The following is a 17,823-nucleotide window of genomic DNA, read 5'->3' as shown; positions in this document are numbered from 1 at the left end:
TACTGCAATATTCAATTCAATTCAATTTGGGAGAGTATATGATGCTGCCCATAAGAATCTCCTGAGATGGCATTGAGAGAGCAAGGCCTCTGACCTTGATCTTAATTCCCAGGCAGACCAAGTGGTGGAACAATGTGCCACTAACTTCAGTCTGCCCCTCCATTGTAGGCTCAGGCTGTATATATGTGTAAATAAACTGTATATTGTAGAGTCTCTGCTGTTCCTCATTTCCAAAAGAAAACACCTGGGTAACACTAGGGTAAGCACCTGGAACTTCTGGAATCTCACACCAGAGATTGGAGTGGTGTGTTACACTGGTGTCAGAAGTGGGACACTCCCATCCCCCCCAAAAAAAAAGATTTATAGAAACTATTTTGTTAAGGGTGCTGGGATTTGTAGCTTTGTGAGAGGGAACTACAGTTCCCAGGATTCTTTGGGGGAAGTTCTGTATTTTAAATGTATGGTGTGGATCTGCTCTGTATTGACAGGAAGCCTCTACTAGACAGAGCCAGTTGTCTAGCTCTGGTGCATCCATTGCCCTTAAACTGGCTTTAAGTTAGCATTCTGGGTTTCGAAGAGAGTGCTTTCTAGATTTTGTGACACTGCTTCAGTAATGCCGATGTCACGTGCAGCTTTTAAAATCTGGCCAAGAGATTTTAACATGCGAGCACACAAATAGAAGGGCAAAGGTACCAGACAAATTTAGGCTTTCTCCAGCACACGCATTGTAATTTGGCCTTTGCAACACTTATCGGTATACACACAAAATGTTGTGAAAGCTCATGTATGGCTGCCATTAGAAAAGGCTGTGGCTTGCCAGTATCTTTTTCTGAGCAAACAGCACTGAAATCAGCATTTGTCATTGAGGGCGAATTGTAGAGTTGGAAGCCATGAGTTGAGCAGAGGAATGAAACAGTTCAACTACCTCAATGTGACACAGAAGGAAACCAGAGAAACCTCTTTCTTTCTTGCTGTTGAAAACTCAGCATTATAGTTAATTGTATAGGCAGATTTGTACCTTCCAGCAGCTCTGTTGCTTTGTTTATATATATATATATATATATATATATATGAATGAGATGCTGAAGTATATTGCATCAATATAAATTTATTTAATGGCACTTGATGCACCATATAGCAGCCTATTTTTTGTTGCTTGGACCTTCATTCCCTTAGAGGCCAATTTATACATTCTTTTTGAGCTGGTAAACCCCACTTATTTTTTTTCAACACTTTCATTGCCTTTTCTCAGTATACATATTATTACAGAGGTATTTTATCAACACAACAGATTATAACAAGAGCATGAAGCAAACAAAACAAAAATTCACACTTTTGCTCATTTCCACCAGAGTAGCCATAACTGTTATGGCCTTACTGCATTTCAACTCATGCAAAGAAGGCTGCATGCAGTTCATCCAAGAATTTGAGTTACAGTCATTTATTTTGCTAGCTATACCACACATGAGTTGTGGGTAATCTTGTAGAAATCTGTTTTCAAGTGAATTCTATTGAAGAGTGCCAAGTTGGCATAAAAAGAGTCATGATTCTTGGCCTCCTTGACTAAGTTTCAATCACTGGCTGTACCCGCTCCCCGCATAATAGCTTTCATGTTGAAAGCGGCTTGTAAGAAAACAGGTACCAAATAAGAAAATAGTCAAATGTTTCTATGGGCACATTCTTGCCATAGCAAGGGTCCCAGGGGGAGGAGAGGAGGAAACCCCATTGTGTTACAGGAAGTCATGGTGCTAGATCCCACTAGTGCAACTATCTAGTTAAATTTGGTCTCATGAGTTAGAATGGTGGCATCCTTGGGGTTGCAACTCTGTTGATGGAAGTAGCAACACACTCTCTTTCTCACACTTTGCTCCTAGCTGAGAGTAAAACAAATATGAAATGGCACTCATTTCTGTGAAGGCATCACAGTTCAAAGGAACTGTTTTGTCAATGAGTGGGAGGTGGTGAGAATTTGAATGTAGAAGTGAACTTGCTCAGGAGGTTCAGAGTCCAGCTGAATGAGATTCAAAGTTCTCAAGCAAATGGTCCTAGCCATCCTGCTTTGCCGGTGCATTCTGTGGGGAATGTGTAGATGAAGCAGACCGTTTCCCCCAAACCACAGGCCAACTTTGGCAAGCGGTTGAAACCACCCGCCTATCAATCACCTAATATCATCATGACATCAGATGAGGGAGAGGTGGGTGGCCCTAGCCACCTGTCAAACTCTGCCTGTCTGGAGGGGGTAGGTAAAGTTAGCCCACCCAGCCAAAAAGGTTCTGCACCCCAGGTTTAAGGTAAGCTATCTCATTGGTTGCTTGTCAGAATTAAGAATTTTGAATTGCAAGCAGGGATCGTATTAAAGTATGGCAAAACATCGACACCAGCTTTAACACTGCCTCAGTATGAAAAGGGCTGGAGCTGCAAAAGTGTATGCAGGCTGGGATGGAAAATAAGCAACCTCACTGGATGGATTTGCAGCCCGCTGGCACGTGGGGCTTTTTGCATCCAAGCCCCTGTCTGCATGCAATTTGCACAGAACTGACCTCAGAACAGGAAACGGTATAAAACTGTGTTTATAAACAGTGTTTACAAATACTTGATAGATGTTACAGTGTGTTAATTACCTTTGTTAAGTTATTGGGTTCATGTTGACCTTTAATTCACTTTATAAGAAGGTGCTGGTTTAGAATTTCTACTGAAAATCGGAGGTAATTTCAAAACAACATGTTCCAAGATAAATTGAAGGCGTGATGCCATTTTGCTGCATCATAAGTATAACTGGAAGTCACGGCTAGCTGTGAGATAAATATATCATTTTATGACTGTGTTTGGAACAAGTTGAGCAAAGATGATGCTTTATTTTCACCTAATGATAACGATTACGGACACAACCACCTTCTGTAGGTGGGGAGGAAGGAATATTTATTAGAACACTGATAATGAGTTTTATCAGATGGTACATATGTCTATAAATAACTATGTTCAGGGTTTGTTTGTTTTACATCATCACCATTTTCCTCCCTAGAAAGAAAGATACTTTAGAGACAACTTAACGTAGTGTTATGATTATTAGGATTGCCGACTGAGGTCTTTCTCTGAATTCCGCCACTTGCTGAAGTGAAAACAAAACAAATTCCTTCCAGTAGCACCTTAAAGACCAACTAAGTCAGTTCTTGGTATGAGCTTTCGTGTGCATGCACACTTCTTCAGATACACAGACGAAAGCTCATACCAAGAACTGACTTAGTTGGTCTTTAAGGTGCTACTGGAAGGAATTTGTTTTGTTTTGACTATGGCAGACCAACACGGCTACCTATCTGTTGCTGAAGTGAGTTATACTTGCAGATAGGTGCCTTTTCTGTGGTAGCACCCTGGTTTTGAAATTCCCACCCTAGAGGAGATGAATTGGCATTCCAATGTTTTCAGTGCCAGTTTAAGACATGTTTGCCCAGCCATTTTAAAGGGTTTTTAGCTGCTGCCTTTTAGTCTTTACTATTTTATGATGTCTTATGGTTTATTGTATTATCAGATTACAGTGGTACCTCGGGTTACAGATGCTTGAGGTTACAGACACTTCAGGTTACAGACTCCGCTAACCCAGAAATAGTACCTCGGGTTAAGAACTTTGCTTCAGGATGAGAACAGAAATCACGCGGCGGCAGCGGGAGGCCCCTTTAGCAAAAGTGGTACCTCAGGTTAAGAACAGTTTCAGGTTAAGAACAGACCTCCAGAACGAATTAAGTTCTTAACCTGAGGTACCACTGTACTTGGATTGGTGGGTAGTTTAGACATTTTTTAACAAAGTGATAATAAGTAAAGTTCAGATAGTACAGCAAAGTTTAGATAGTACAGCACAACAAATATTAAATCACTCTGGAACTAAAATGCATAGGACCAAATGACACATAAGTATGTGTGCTAAACACACACTCACTCTTTGGCTATAAAAATAGACTGTGGGTCTATATATTTTTTTAAATCACAACGTAATCCTAATCATGGGACGCGGGTGGCACTGTGGGTTAAACCACAGAGCCTAGGACTTGCCGATCAGAAAGTCTGCGGTTCAAATCCCCGCGATGGGGTGAGCTCCCGTTGCTCAGTCCCTGCTCCTGCCAACCTAGCACTTTGAAAGCACATCAAAGTGCAAGTAGATAAATAGGTACCACTCCAGTGGGAAGGCAAACAGCATTTCCATGTGCTGCTCTGGTTCGCCAGAAGCGGCTTAGTCATGCTGGCCACATGACCCGGAAGCTGTATGCCGGCTCCCTTGGCCAATAAAGCGAGATGAGCACCGCAACCCCAGAGTCAGTCACGACTGGACCTAATGGTAAGGGGTCCCTTTACCTTTACCTTTAATCCTAACCATGCATACTCAGAAGCAGACATTAATTCAATGGACCTTACTCTCATGTAAGTGGGGGTTAGGATCACAGCCTAAATGGATGGGAGACAGGAGTAAAATACTCCCCCCTACTGCTTGCTTCGCTGCGCTGCACACTTTAATTCCCCACTCCCAGTATATCTCCAGTGGCAAAAGTGAGTCTACTGGGAATAAAGTCCTCAGAGTAGGGAGGAGAGAACGGGTGCCAGGTTTACTCCCATTCCCTGTGTTCTATTTAGTAATGAAAATATACCCAAACCAGCAAGCACATGTTTAGCAGACATCAACACTTCTGGTTTTTCAAGAACGCCATTTGGATCCATACAAACGTATCCCAAAATAAAGTAAATGGAGGCTACTCCTCTACTAGAGTATTAGTGCAACCCAACACCTCTTTTCTCTACCCTCTCGCCTTCCTTCCTACATTCCTGGCACCTTCATTACACATCTTTAGGTGACAGGTGAAAACTTTTCAACCAGGCATTGGGTTGATTAACATTCTATGGGCTTTAAAATGTGTCTGTGGGAGGGGAGGTTATTGGTTTGCTTGGCTTTTGTTTTATCAAGTATTTTGTATTTTCATTTTGTATTTTTATGTTGTAAACTGCCCCTGTGATCTTCAGATGAAGGGCGGCATACAAATTTAATAAATAATAATAATCCCACCACTGGATTTCCAGTTCCTAACAAACCTACTTATTTGATAATGCGCAATGAGTTCTTCATTCGCACCACAACTATCATTTTAAACATTATAAGCTGTCTTTCCAGCGCTCAAGGTAGCATACAGAGACCATTGCTTCGTACTGAGCAGGAAAAAATTCTCACTGATGCCGCTTTAGAATAATTGATTGAAACCATGGGGAAAAGCCATAGCTCAGTGGCACCACATCTGCTTTGCATCCTGAAGGTCAATTCCTGGCATCTTCAGGTAAGGCCCAGAGACCCCTGCCTGAAACCCTGGAGAACTATTGCCAGTCAGTTCCGACACTGCTGAGCTAGACGGACCAATGGCTGGGCTCAGAATAATGTAGCTTCCTATGTTCCTATGCTTCCTATCCATAACCTGCTTTTCCCCATCCAAGTACTAACCAGGCCTGATCCTGCTTAGCTTCCGAGATCAGACGAGTTCGGGCGTGTTCAGGGTAGTATGGCCATAGACTCATAACCTGCTTTTTAGCCAAAAAAGACCTCACCATGGTGTACAAAAACAAACAAACACAGTAGTAAGATAGCCATTGCCCTCAGGCTTACAATCAAAAGGATGTGAAAAAAGTTGTCATCCATAATCAGCATATTTTTATTTGGCCTGAATTCTCTCCCAGTTAAAAATATTCCCCATAAAAGGCAGAAGTGGTAGCCAGCTAGTTTGATGAGAGAAGTCTGTGGTCTTATCTGATGCTGTTTGTTTATGGTAACAACACCGTCATATAGACTCACTCAGGCCAACTCATATTTTAAATTCCAAACCACAATAGCATGTGATATTGGGAAGTAAAATCCATACATGTATAGTGGTGGCAGTTTTCTCCACCCTAAACTAACCAGAGGCCTTATGGAAGAATTTACTGTATTTTTCCATGTATAAGATGCCCCCATGTATAAGACGCCCCCTATTTTTGGGGACTCCAAATTAAGAAAACACCCCTCAGCACTACCCATGTATAAGACGAGCCCCAATTTTAAACCTATTTTTTTGCTTAAAAAAACCCTAGTCTTATACCTGGAAAAATACAGTACATAAATAAATGTTTATTAGATTAACAACTTTAGTTTTCAACAGAATCCTCTAAATTCTCAGTACTTGCACCAATTTCTTGTTTGCAAATGGCTGATGCAATTCCAGGTAAAATTGTTGCAAACACATTTTGACTATAAGCAGTACCTTGCTTGTTGCTGTGATAGCAGATGGTTGTCAAATTTTGTCTGACGCTATCTAATGTAAATCATGTTGCATAGTTTTTGAGAAAGATGACCAAGTGATTTAATACATAGCACCAGTGCTATTTTTCCAGAAAAAGAGGTGCCAGAACTCATCATGAACGCCTCCCTTGTTCTCTTATATAATGGCAATGGGGCTCACCAATTACTACAGATTTTCTAATCTTGAAATGTTTGCCAAAGCTATTTGGATGTTAATCTAGATTAGTTACGGGTGGTGAGCATTTTAGGAGTGACCAGCTGAGATGTGATCACCAATGCGCAGGTCCTTTTGGACCCAGAAGAGGGTGTAACATGGGCATAAGGGGGAGGGGCATAAGGGGGTGGGACATGCTTATGCATGTTCTGCTAATGTCTGCGGGGGCCAGGAACGGAATCCCTACATGAAACGGTCACCACCTGTGTATGGAAATATGCCATTTAAACACAATGGGCATAGCCTAAAAATTGCTCTGCTAGCCAGTGTGAACACGATGGCACTCGCTTACTGCTTTATCTAACATCAGTACAACACTGTTCCAGGAACATTCACCAGCACCAATATGCCAAGACAAATAATGAGTTACTAACCGGAAGTTGACAAAGAGACAGTTAAAAGATATGCGACTAAAAGCTTGCATATGTTACAATACTGCGCCTTAGCTCTCGTTCCTTGGCCTGCTCTAAATTCTGAATGCATGGCAAAATGATTGTTGTAACAGCTTCACCCTGTGCTCTGATTTCCATCTAGCACATGATGAATTATATGGGGAAAAGTCCCCAGGGCCCAGATTAAACTGCTGTAATCTGGTGCACTAGCAGAAGCCAATGCAAGATCACCCACTAGCACAATAGAGCTTCTCTCTTCTCTCCCTGCTGCTTCGCGCCCCCCCCCCATTCACTCTGGATGGTTGGGAAAATGCAGGACAGGAGAGGGGTGATTGTTCTACCAGGTAAACAGAAATGGCCACAGATGGAAAATTGTATTCTAGTGACGCTTAATTCTACCCCAGGAATATAGGTGTGGGGTGAAATAGTCAGGTGGGCAAGTGAAATGTAGAGCTGTATGTATGTATACATGTATGTATGTATTTGTAAGATTATTTACAAGCTTCCAACTCATAGAAAAGTATAATGATGAGGTACAATGACATCATTAAAACTTCATAATATTATAAAGTAATAAAATACAGAGGAAACTGTCAACACAATATTTTAACAAATTCAAAAATCCGATAAATCTTCCAAATTTGCCACTAAAAGTTTGGATGGGATTTTTTTTTTTAAAAAAAATAATTTTTATTAAATTTCATATTTCCAAATTAAACACATCAAATCAATTAGTCCAAATTATAACAATACATATCATATAATCCAATTGTTTTCCAAATTATAATTTTTTGTGGGGGGTACCCATGCTTCTTGATTGGCAGGAGTCCAATCCTTGAATATTTGTTCTGCTTCCATATTAAGAATGATGTTTCCACTCTCCTCTTCTCAATACTTGTCATTACTCATTTTCCTTTCCATTGTCCTCCGATATGCTCCGCAAGTGGGTTGAAAAAGACAGTCTTATTTGTATTTCTGTGTGGGCTTTGTGCTGCTCTCTCGTAAATCACTCTCCTCCAACAGTCCTTTCCGCTCAAGCGAGTAATCGCCATTTTTGTCGTTCCGATGAAATACAGTCTAGAAACTCACTCTTTAGCTTTTCCGACCTGTTGCATCGTAAATTAGTCTTTTTGCAGGAGGGCTGCCCCTTCCAGTTCGCAATCTCCTCGAAAATAATATATCTTCGGCTTGCCCTCCCCAAGACCAACTCCAGCAACACAGGTCTCTTATCAAGTCTCCATTCTTACTGCGTCACAAGAGAGAGCCCTTCTTCTTTCCAAATCCTTCACAGAGTAAAACCTTTAAGTTCATAATTATTCCCACACAATTCATTTTTAGTCCCATTTGCAATTTATTTCTGTGACAGATCTTCAGAGGGAGGGTTATTAATAATCACATAGAGCAAAAGAAATAAAAAGTCATTCCCTCCCCTTAGTTCCAGCATTCCAATCCACATACCATATTTGTAGTACTTTGATGTAATCTTCCTTCTTAGTCCGTCTCAGTCTTCTTCCTTTCAGTGGTAAAATTGTTAGCAGATAAAAACCTCCTGCCTCTCTTGAAGCATGTGTGTTATCTTTCCCAATTTTTTTCCTTTTAAGTAACGCAACTAGTTTCGCTCCTGGAAGCAGCTTCGGAGGAGTTCCGAGGCCCGCCGAGGGTTATGCACCCAGTGCCTCACCCCCTCCTTCTTTCGAACTCGGGGTTGATTTATGGCAACAGCGGGTGAAAACGGCATCTCTCCCCCCTGGAGAGATGAAGGGAGACTGATATACTCCCCATAATCAGCCTCTAATTACCTTGTGCGAGCTGGATAGATGTTAATATCCGCCATCTTCCAAGGCGCCCCCTAGCGACCCCCTTGGATGGGATATTTCAGATTCAAGATACTTTTTAAAAAATATTGTGAATTCCACCCCGTCCGTCCCAAAATGGAGTCAATGTAACTTTACTGGAAACTGTTGATAGTTTTGAATATTACATATTTGATGTCCGCTAAAACATACAATGTGGCCAGCCGCTAAATATACGGTAATTTAATGTCAACAAACATTGCATGCTGCTTGTCCATGTTAGCTGCCCATGTCAGCTTGTACAAGTATGAAACACTGTCAAATATCAAATTGAAATGAATTATCAATCGGATATGAATATGCAAGTTAAGGATACCATAAGCAAATGTTTGGTGAATATCTAGCAAACCTCTGAGCAGAAGAAGACACTGTGGAGAATAATTGGAAAACCCATGTTTTACCATTGATTCAGAGCAAATAGCAATCCACTGAAAGCCCAATTGCCATTTGTTCCGATTCAGTGGTGAAAGGCAGGTTTTCCTGGGGGAAACATGGACCTGTGCCTCGAAGCATGGCACAAAAGGAAGTGTGGATGAGCCCTGTGACCAAGGGAGAAGTAAGATCTGTCGGGGTGTTAATTCTGTGAGCCCCTCCGTATTATGCTTGGGTTGTATATATGTGTAAATAAAGCTATATATCCTAAAGACACCACAGCCTCTGCTGACCCTCATTCCATATGAACTGAACCCTGAGTCTCTCACTGCTTATCTCTTTTGACATGCTTCTGGGAGTTTGTGACAGTGGCTCCATTGACACTATTTTTGGCCACATCCACACCATTTAACATTTAAAGCTTCACTCTACCACTTTAATAGTCATGGCTTTCCCCAAAGAATCCTGACAACTGTAGTTTGGTAAGGGTGCTGAGAGTTGTTAGGGGACTCTTATTCCTGTCACGGTGCTACAAATACCAGAGTGGTTTAACCATATCTTCATCTTCCTGCGGAGCTCTGGGAATTGCAGCTCTGTGAAGAAGAAGAAGAGTTTGGATTTGATATCCGACTTTATCACTACCTGAAGGAGTTTCAAAGCGGCTAACAATCTCCTTTCCCTTCCTCCCCCACAACAAACACTCTGTGAGGTGAGTGAGGCTAGAGACTTCAGAGAAATGTGACTAGCCCAAGGTCACCCAGCAGCTGCATGTGGAGGAGCGGGGAAGCGAACCCAGTTCACCAGATTACGAGTCCACCGCTCTTAACCACTACACCACACTGGCTCTCCAGTGAGGGAAGCAGAGGTCTCCTGACAACACTCTTAACAAACTACAGTCCCCAGGATCTGGGGAAGGGATCCATGCCTGTTAAAATTGTATCATAGTGTTTTACATGTGCAGATGTGTACCCCGTTTGAGAGTTGCTGCCGTAAAATGGTTTCTCAGCCATTGGCTTCCTACTTACTGTACACTGGTAACATGGGAAAGTGCTTATCAGCTAAGTGGAAGAGGTAACTGTGGGAGGCCCACTGCATCCTTTTGTTAACCAAGGCTTAGAGACAATTTCTCAATTGTGAGAAAGCCAATACCTATCAGTAAATGAAAAAGCTGACTGAAAAAGTTACTATATCTGTTAACAAAAAACCTCAGAGATCCCCCCACTGGTTACTATATTGCTGGCATTCCCACTTCAGACTTCCTTTGGTCGGGGGACACTCACCCAAACTGTGTTCTAACTTTAATTCACACGTGAATAGCTGAGTAACTCACATGACCCTTTGGTAAACCAATTTGTGTCGAGACATTTCTTTTCAAATTATTTAACTGAAGCCAACTTTGTTTCTGAGAAGCTGCCTATATATATGTGTAGCCCTGACCTCATGTACCACACAGTAGCCAGCACAATTTATCTGACTCATGGAACCAAACGAAAGCCCTTGAAATGCTCCACTACCCTACTTTACAATACTGACAACTCAACAACTACTTCTTTAGTTCACTAAATAACTAATAAGGAGATAACAGTCAAGGACTTATATGAAAGCAAGGGTTAGGGGGGATGATTCTGGTTATGAGAAAATGACTATTAAGGCATGAGGGGGAAACCACAACATAATTTGTGCAGAAACCCAAAATACTTTTCTGATCATTGCACCTCAGTGTCAGGATAATTACATGCTGGTCATACTAGTTAGTCTGGACAGATTGCCTCATTGACGTCATGCTCCTTCACCCTATCTAATGACGCAGCAACGTGTTCCCTGCCCAAAGATGAAGGCGGAGCAGAGAAGCTTCTGGCTATAAAAATGGTGCTTTAATTTGCTTTGGTTGGTTTAAGAGTGAAAACAGCACATTCTACCTATAGTATTTGCAAGATTACAAATCATGCATGGGGACTGCATTAGATGGAACAAACTTTACTTAGTGGTGTGCTGCTACCAAGCTTAGCTTCCTTCCCTGCAGTTGTCACCCAGAACAGATTTCCCCCATACAACCACTTCCCTTATATAAGACATACTGTCTTCCCACAAGCAGAATGAAACAACCACTCCTCTACTTCTGGGCCCCCAGTAGCCTGTATACAATAAAGAAAAAAAGGCACAGTAGCTGATAAAGGCAACAGGAAAACTGCTAGCAAAATGTCAGCGGCCTTCCCTTACCTGCTGTGCCTCCAATAATTTTAGAGAAAGAGTAGATGCATACCAGCAACCCTGACTTCTTCCTACTGGCCTTCCTTCCTGAAGTGAGAGCCTTATGCAGCTGGGATCACAACACAAGCCCCCCCCCTCATTTGTAGCCTGATAGCTACAGGCCACATTAATCCCTAACCAGACCCTCACAGGTAGATGAGAAATAACTCACTCCTCACCTTAAGGGAAACTTAGGAAATTTCTCTCCAGGATTTCCCCTGAGTACACCACCCAGCCATGCATATTCCTACTTTGCTCTGATACAACTTCACAATAGTTGTTCATTAAGAGAGGCATTTTTCAAAAGTGTGTGAATTCCCATCTGCTTGTACCTCTGCCTTTTCACCAACCTCTCTGGTGACAAATGCAGAATGCTTTTCACACTGAGAGGAGCGTGACATGTATGATGAAATGTGCAATAAAAGCAGGATTCCTGCAGGTGAAATATAGACAGTAATTGCTACAGACAGTAAGGATGGCTGCCGGGTAATAATGGCTGACCCTAAGAAATGGGGACAGCAGAACTGAATGATACAGATCAAGAGCTCTGGAGCCTGCTGGTGACCAACTTGCTGCTGTTGTGTCTGCATTAATGCATAGCCTCTTGCCCCCAAATTCCTGAAGTTCAAGACTGCTCACATCCCAACCATACAACCAGCAGACACTGTGCACAAAGATGCCTAAGGACAGTAATATACTCCTGAGCATTAAGGGTAGAGTTGCAATATTTCATGGAGAGAAAAAGCATCTGTCTCAAAGGTCCAGAGGTGTGGTTTTCTTTATCATTACAAAACTGAGAAAGTGCACCAAAGACAACAGCCCAGTTTGGGCCAAGCAACTCTCCGTTGGCTTTTACTCCTCTTTTACTTTTACTCTGCACAGAATATATTAACTGTCACTCTGTTGCTATGATGACCCAAAAAAAATATGTTCATGATAGTTGACCATGCCATAGAACCATACCCACCCTTATATATGGCAAGAGCTAGAATCAATCTAGATGGAGGCTGTTGAGGATGAGAACAATTCCAAATTGAGAAAAACTATATTACTGTGCTACAAGTGGGATAGTGTGAAAATGGCCTGAGCTCGTGCTGCTCCTCTTCATGAAACAAAAAGAATTGTAGCATGTCATCCATTGGTAGCAATGCAATCTTCTTTTTCCTAAGAGAGGCTTTCTGCAGGAAATGAGCAATTATTGCTTTTCCTGCTTTCACTGCGATTTCATGTTTTGAGAAGCTGCACCTGCAGACTTTCATTCTGTCACCCCACTAATAAAGTGTGCAAAGGTGGTGAATTTCAACATCTGTTTCATTCTTTGGATAGTATTACTGTTACTGGATTCTTCAATCATTCCGAGAATTTAAAGTTTGTAACCTGAGTAATTTTAACTTTAATAAGCAATTGATTTTTGTTGGGCCGGTGACTTGGAGGCTGGGCAGGGGTAAGAAAGAGTATATTAATGTGCAGAGGGAAGTCATGGACTGAGGCCTCTTCCTCTATCAACCTTTGTTACAACAGTACATATGTCAAGCCCATATGAAAGACAATGGCATAATCTGACCTATTTTATGCAAACCTCAGACGCTCTGCAAAGATCTGTGATGTCTGGAACACAGATCAAAGATAGTCTGTGGTCACCTGCTTGCACAGATTCTTTTGAACAGACATAAAAAAATTACAATAATTAAATTCAAGACTGTCTGGTTGCTACATTAATCCACTCCCTTCACATTCTGCACAGTTTATTTGCTATGGAAAGCAAAATGTTGCCACCTGTCTAAATCAGGTGTCTCAGTTTATTACGTACAGGTACACAGCTATGGCCTCATTGCTTTGTGAGTGTGTGTTTGTGTATGCAAGAGAGAGAGAGAGAGAGCAAGAAACACAGAGAGAAGCATGCACAGACATCTCCTTGGACGCTTCCAGGCTTGTGTTTTTTCACATGTGTATTCTGCATCATCTGCTTGACACAACAGTGCATTAGAGGTAGACTTACTCTGCTTCAGATTATTCTGCAGTGCTTTCCCCCTCGTCACCACACTATCATTGCTGAGAGGGGCTATCGTTCAACAAAAGCCAAACCAAAGTCAGAACATTTATGGTAGAAAAGGTCACAGGTTTTCAGAACACAGGATTTCAGAAGTTATTTACTGGATATGCACTGGTTGGAAATGAAGCAGCATAGAATAATAGAATACAGTGGTACCTCGGGTTACATGTGCTTCAGGTTACATACGCTTCAGGTTACAGACTCTGCTAACCCAGAAATAGTACCTCAGGTTAAGAACTTTGCTTCAGGATGAGAACAGAAATCGCGCTCCAGTGGTGCAGCGGGAATGGGAGGCCCCATTAGCTAAAGTGGTGCTTCAGGTTAAGAACAGTTTCAGGTTAAGAACAGACCTCCAGAACAAATTAAGTTTTTAACCTGAGGTACCACCTGCCAACCTAGCAGTTCGAAAGCACCCCCGGGTGCAAGTAGATAAATAGGGACCGCTTACTAGCAGGAAGGTAAATGGCGTTTCCGTGTGCTGCGCTGGCTCGCCAGATGCAGCTTGTCACACTGGCCACGTGACCCGGAAGTGTCTGCGGACAGCACTGGCTCCCGGCCTATAGAGTGAGATGAGCGCACAACCCTAGAGTCTGTCAAGACTGGCCCGTACGGGCAGGGGTACCTTTACCTTTACCTTTTACCACTTTAATAGAATTGTAGAGTTGGAAGGGACCACAATGGTCATCTAGTCCAACCCCTTTCAATGAAGGAATCACAACTAAAGCACCCATGACAGTTGACCATCCAGCTTCTGCTTGAAAACCTCCAATGAAGGAAAGTATACGCCATTCTAAAAATATTGAAAATGTGATTGTGTATGGCTGTCCCAATAGCAACAAGAACACATATAAACATGAATGCACAAAAAAAGAATGTCTGGAGGTGCCCTCTCCTGTATGGTGGAGGTGGCTAATCTTTGACCTCCACAAGTTGCCAGACTACAAGTCCCATCAACCCTGATTAATGGCCATGCTGGCTAGAGCTCTTGGGTGTTAGAATCCAAAAATATCTAGAGGGCCCCAGGTTAGTCATGTCTGCTGTAGAGGGATAGGAAGCACCATTCACACTAGGGAAAGTGTGCCCACAAGAGCACATTATGTCTTCTGCTGCTGTGGTTTCAGAGATGGAGCATGATCACCCAGAGGAGGAGTAAGCCAACTAATCCTAGCTCCCATTCATGACTCGTGGATTGATTAGAAGGCTGAGGAGAAGGTCTGAGAGCAGCCTACCTTGCAATGTTTTTCCATGGTGTTGTGTTAGTGGCAGTTCTCCAACTTCCCCCATTCTTTTGGCCTGAAAGCAGAGTGGGGCAGGACAGGACCATCTCTCCTCTTTTTAGAACATTGCACAAATGGAATAGCTATTGAAATCAGGACAGCACCTTCCCCTTTTCTCCCCAAACAAGTGAACGTGACTTTCCTTTAATCTTTCATATTACTTTGAAGAAGTTGCCACCTACCAACAGCATTCTTATGCTCCATCTTTTGGTCCCCAGATATTTCCAGGATTTGTCAACAAGGATGTGACAAAGAGATGATTAACACGTGTGTTCATTGATGTAGCAGGAAGAAAATATCCAGTACAGGGGATGATACTGTCCCTAATTGCATTTCTGTGGTTAAGTGAGTGAGACAAAGGGCACCTCCAGATGAACTGTTTTTTGAGCATTTATCCTGCTTGCACAGAGATTAGAGTATGTCTGGTATTTAATGAGCATTCATTCTGGTTTGTCTGAGGGGTGGTTATACCACAATGAACTTTCATCCTGAATTCATTTTGATTTGCGTGTGTGGTGGTTATATCAGAAGCTCTACGTGGAGCAGGGCTTTTCAGTATGGATTTCCCTGTTCCTCGGAACACCATTCCTGTTCACAATGCCCACTATCTGCCCTTTCTGGAAACAACTAGAAATATTTCAATTTCAATAAGCATTTCCAGCTGGATGAAAAGGTCTCTGCTTTGGGAATTCATTTTGCATTGCTTTAAAACCTGTTTTCCGTTGTTGTTTTGTACTGTTTTTAAAAACATTTTAATTGTTTTTATTATGCTTGTAAATTGCCTTGCTGTGCAAAGGCTGATAATAATGATAATAAAGTCTTCTTATTAATAACCATAGACTTTTCAGTGCATTTCCTCACCTCTTTCCCAACCATAAAAAGTTGTTTTAAAGAATGGGTTTGTTGTAACAGAGCATTTTAATTGAACAAACCTAAATTTCTGGTATGCTCTTGAGCACCAGCAACCCCCCAACAAAATACTATTACAAAAGTTGGGCTCCACCATCACTCTTTGCCGAGTGGTGAAAAATTCCCAGGAGGTTTCAGGAACTCATCCAGGGTCTGCACTCCTTTGGAGAATTGAAGATGTAGCAGAGACAAATTTACCCCTTCAGTCTGCATGGAGGGAGCAGAGATCTTACAGCATTGTCATTTCAAGAAGGGCTTGTCCCCCCAGACGTGCAAGGCATCTCTCCCAGCCAGCCTTCAGCCAACCTGCCCAAGATGGATCTCCATCTTTGTTCTCCCTTCTTCTTCCAAGTACAACTTGCGAAATACACTCTTTCCCTCTCACCTCAAGCATATATACCATCAGCATAGCACCTCTGTCTGCCCAGGCCCAAGATTCCTCTTCGATGGGTCATCAACAACTTTTGTCATCAACAACCCACTGGTTCTTGTGCTGGTCACTCACCCACATGATGCCTGTTAGTCACCAGTTGTCTTTATTCACAATTTGTGTTATCTATTAATGTTTTTTTCTATTTAGAGTAATACTGACAGTACTATACTTTTATCCTTCTCACCAGGATGCCCTTCCAGAAAGAGCTAAACTCTGACAACGTAATAGTGATTCACATTGGATATCACACTAGCTCACGGGTTATTCACGAAAAGTACAGCCTCCAGAATTATGCAAGTTTGGATTTTGTCTATGTGTAGTTTTTGTCATAGATAGATCCCCTCTTCTGGGCCCCATATTGCAGTCTCTGCCTGTGACTCTTTTCTGTATTAAAGGCACAGGAAGTATATCACATTACCATCAGCTATGCTATCTGTCTCAAGGACTTGGAGATTATCTGTAGGGTTTTTATTCTTCTCCTCATCCTGTTGTTGTGGTTTTTCCAAATGTGTGTGTCTATGGGATATTTTCTGAACCTATTTCCAGTTTTTGATCACATAATCATCTCTGGAAAATAAATGCAATGTTCTTGTTATGCTCCCTTCCATCTTCCCAACTAGTGAGGAGCTCCAGGGTCAGCATTACTCAAATTTGAGTTCCTTTTTGGAGGAGAGATCACTGGAGACTGCCCATTCTGAGTAATTAGCCAGCAATTTCCCTAGCAAAAGGAAACTGCAGCCAGGATTGGTGGGCCATAATCCCATAGACAATCCCTTTCCATAAGTCAGACGTGAACTCCTCCATAAAGTGCAGGAACAATGGATACATTTTGTCCTGTAAAAGCAGGACTCATTTTGCAGACAGATCATTACAAACAAAGTAGAATTTCATTCCCCATTTCATACATATTAATGTAGGGTTGCCATTTTCCAAGAAGTAAAAATCCAGACACAAAAAGTTGTCATTTTGCCAATTCCCCCTGGACGCTGCTAATGCATTTTTAAAAATCAGGAAATTCCACTCACCTTAACACAAACTGAAAGGCTGATTAGAGTACTGATAATGAAAATATGCTCATGCTGTCAGTGTTATAACTAAATCTAAAGGACAGTTTAGGCAGCAGAGAAACCAAATACAGTGGTACCTCTCCATTCCAGAGGTCCGTTCTTAACTTGAAACTGTTCTTAACCTGAAGCACCACTTTAGCTAATGGGGCCTCCCACTGCTGCCGTGCCACCTCCACGCAATTTCTGTTCTCATCCTGAAGCAAAGTTCTTAACCCGAGGTACTATTTCTGGGTTAGCGGAGTCTGTAACCTGAAGCGTATGTAACCTGAAGTGTATGTAACCCGAGGTACCACTGTAACTAAATTTAAATTATGTGAAAATGCGATGATAAAAAACAACATGCAACAGAAAACCTTATGTGAGCAAGTTTCAGATTTAAGCAAATGATAAGGCAAGGCAAGGAAGTTAAAACTTAGTACTCTGTTTCTAGTTTGATGTAGGTGCTGTGAGTCACCTGTATAACTGTTAGCAATGCATTTTAAAATGTTTCCTTTGTGCACTATTTCTGTATGCTGATAAAGAGGTGCCAGAAATATTGTTTTTTAAACTTGTTTCAGAATAATAGCCAAAACAGACACACAACAGGCGCTATCAGTAATAATATAAGTTACCTATACCTCACCTTTATACTTCCTTTCTTCTGGGTTATTTTTGATGCTGTTGTTCCTCATGCATAAGAACAAAATATGATTCACTGCA

Source organism: Podarcis erhardii (genome assembly GCF_964252035.2).
Source record: "Podarcis erhardii genome assembly, chromosome: 6".
Taxonomy (NCBI): domain Eukaryota; kingdom Metazoa; phylum Chordata; class Lepidosauria; order Squamata; family Lacertidae; genus Podarcis; species Podarcis erhardii.
The sequence above is the reverse complement of the archived record's forward strand: the minus strand, read 5'-3'. Positions refer to the sequence as shown.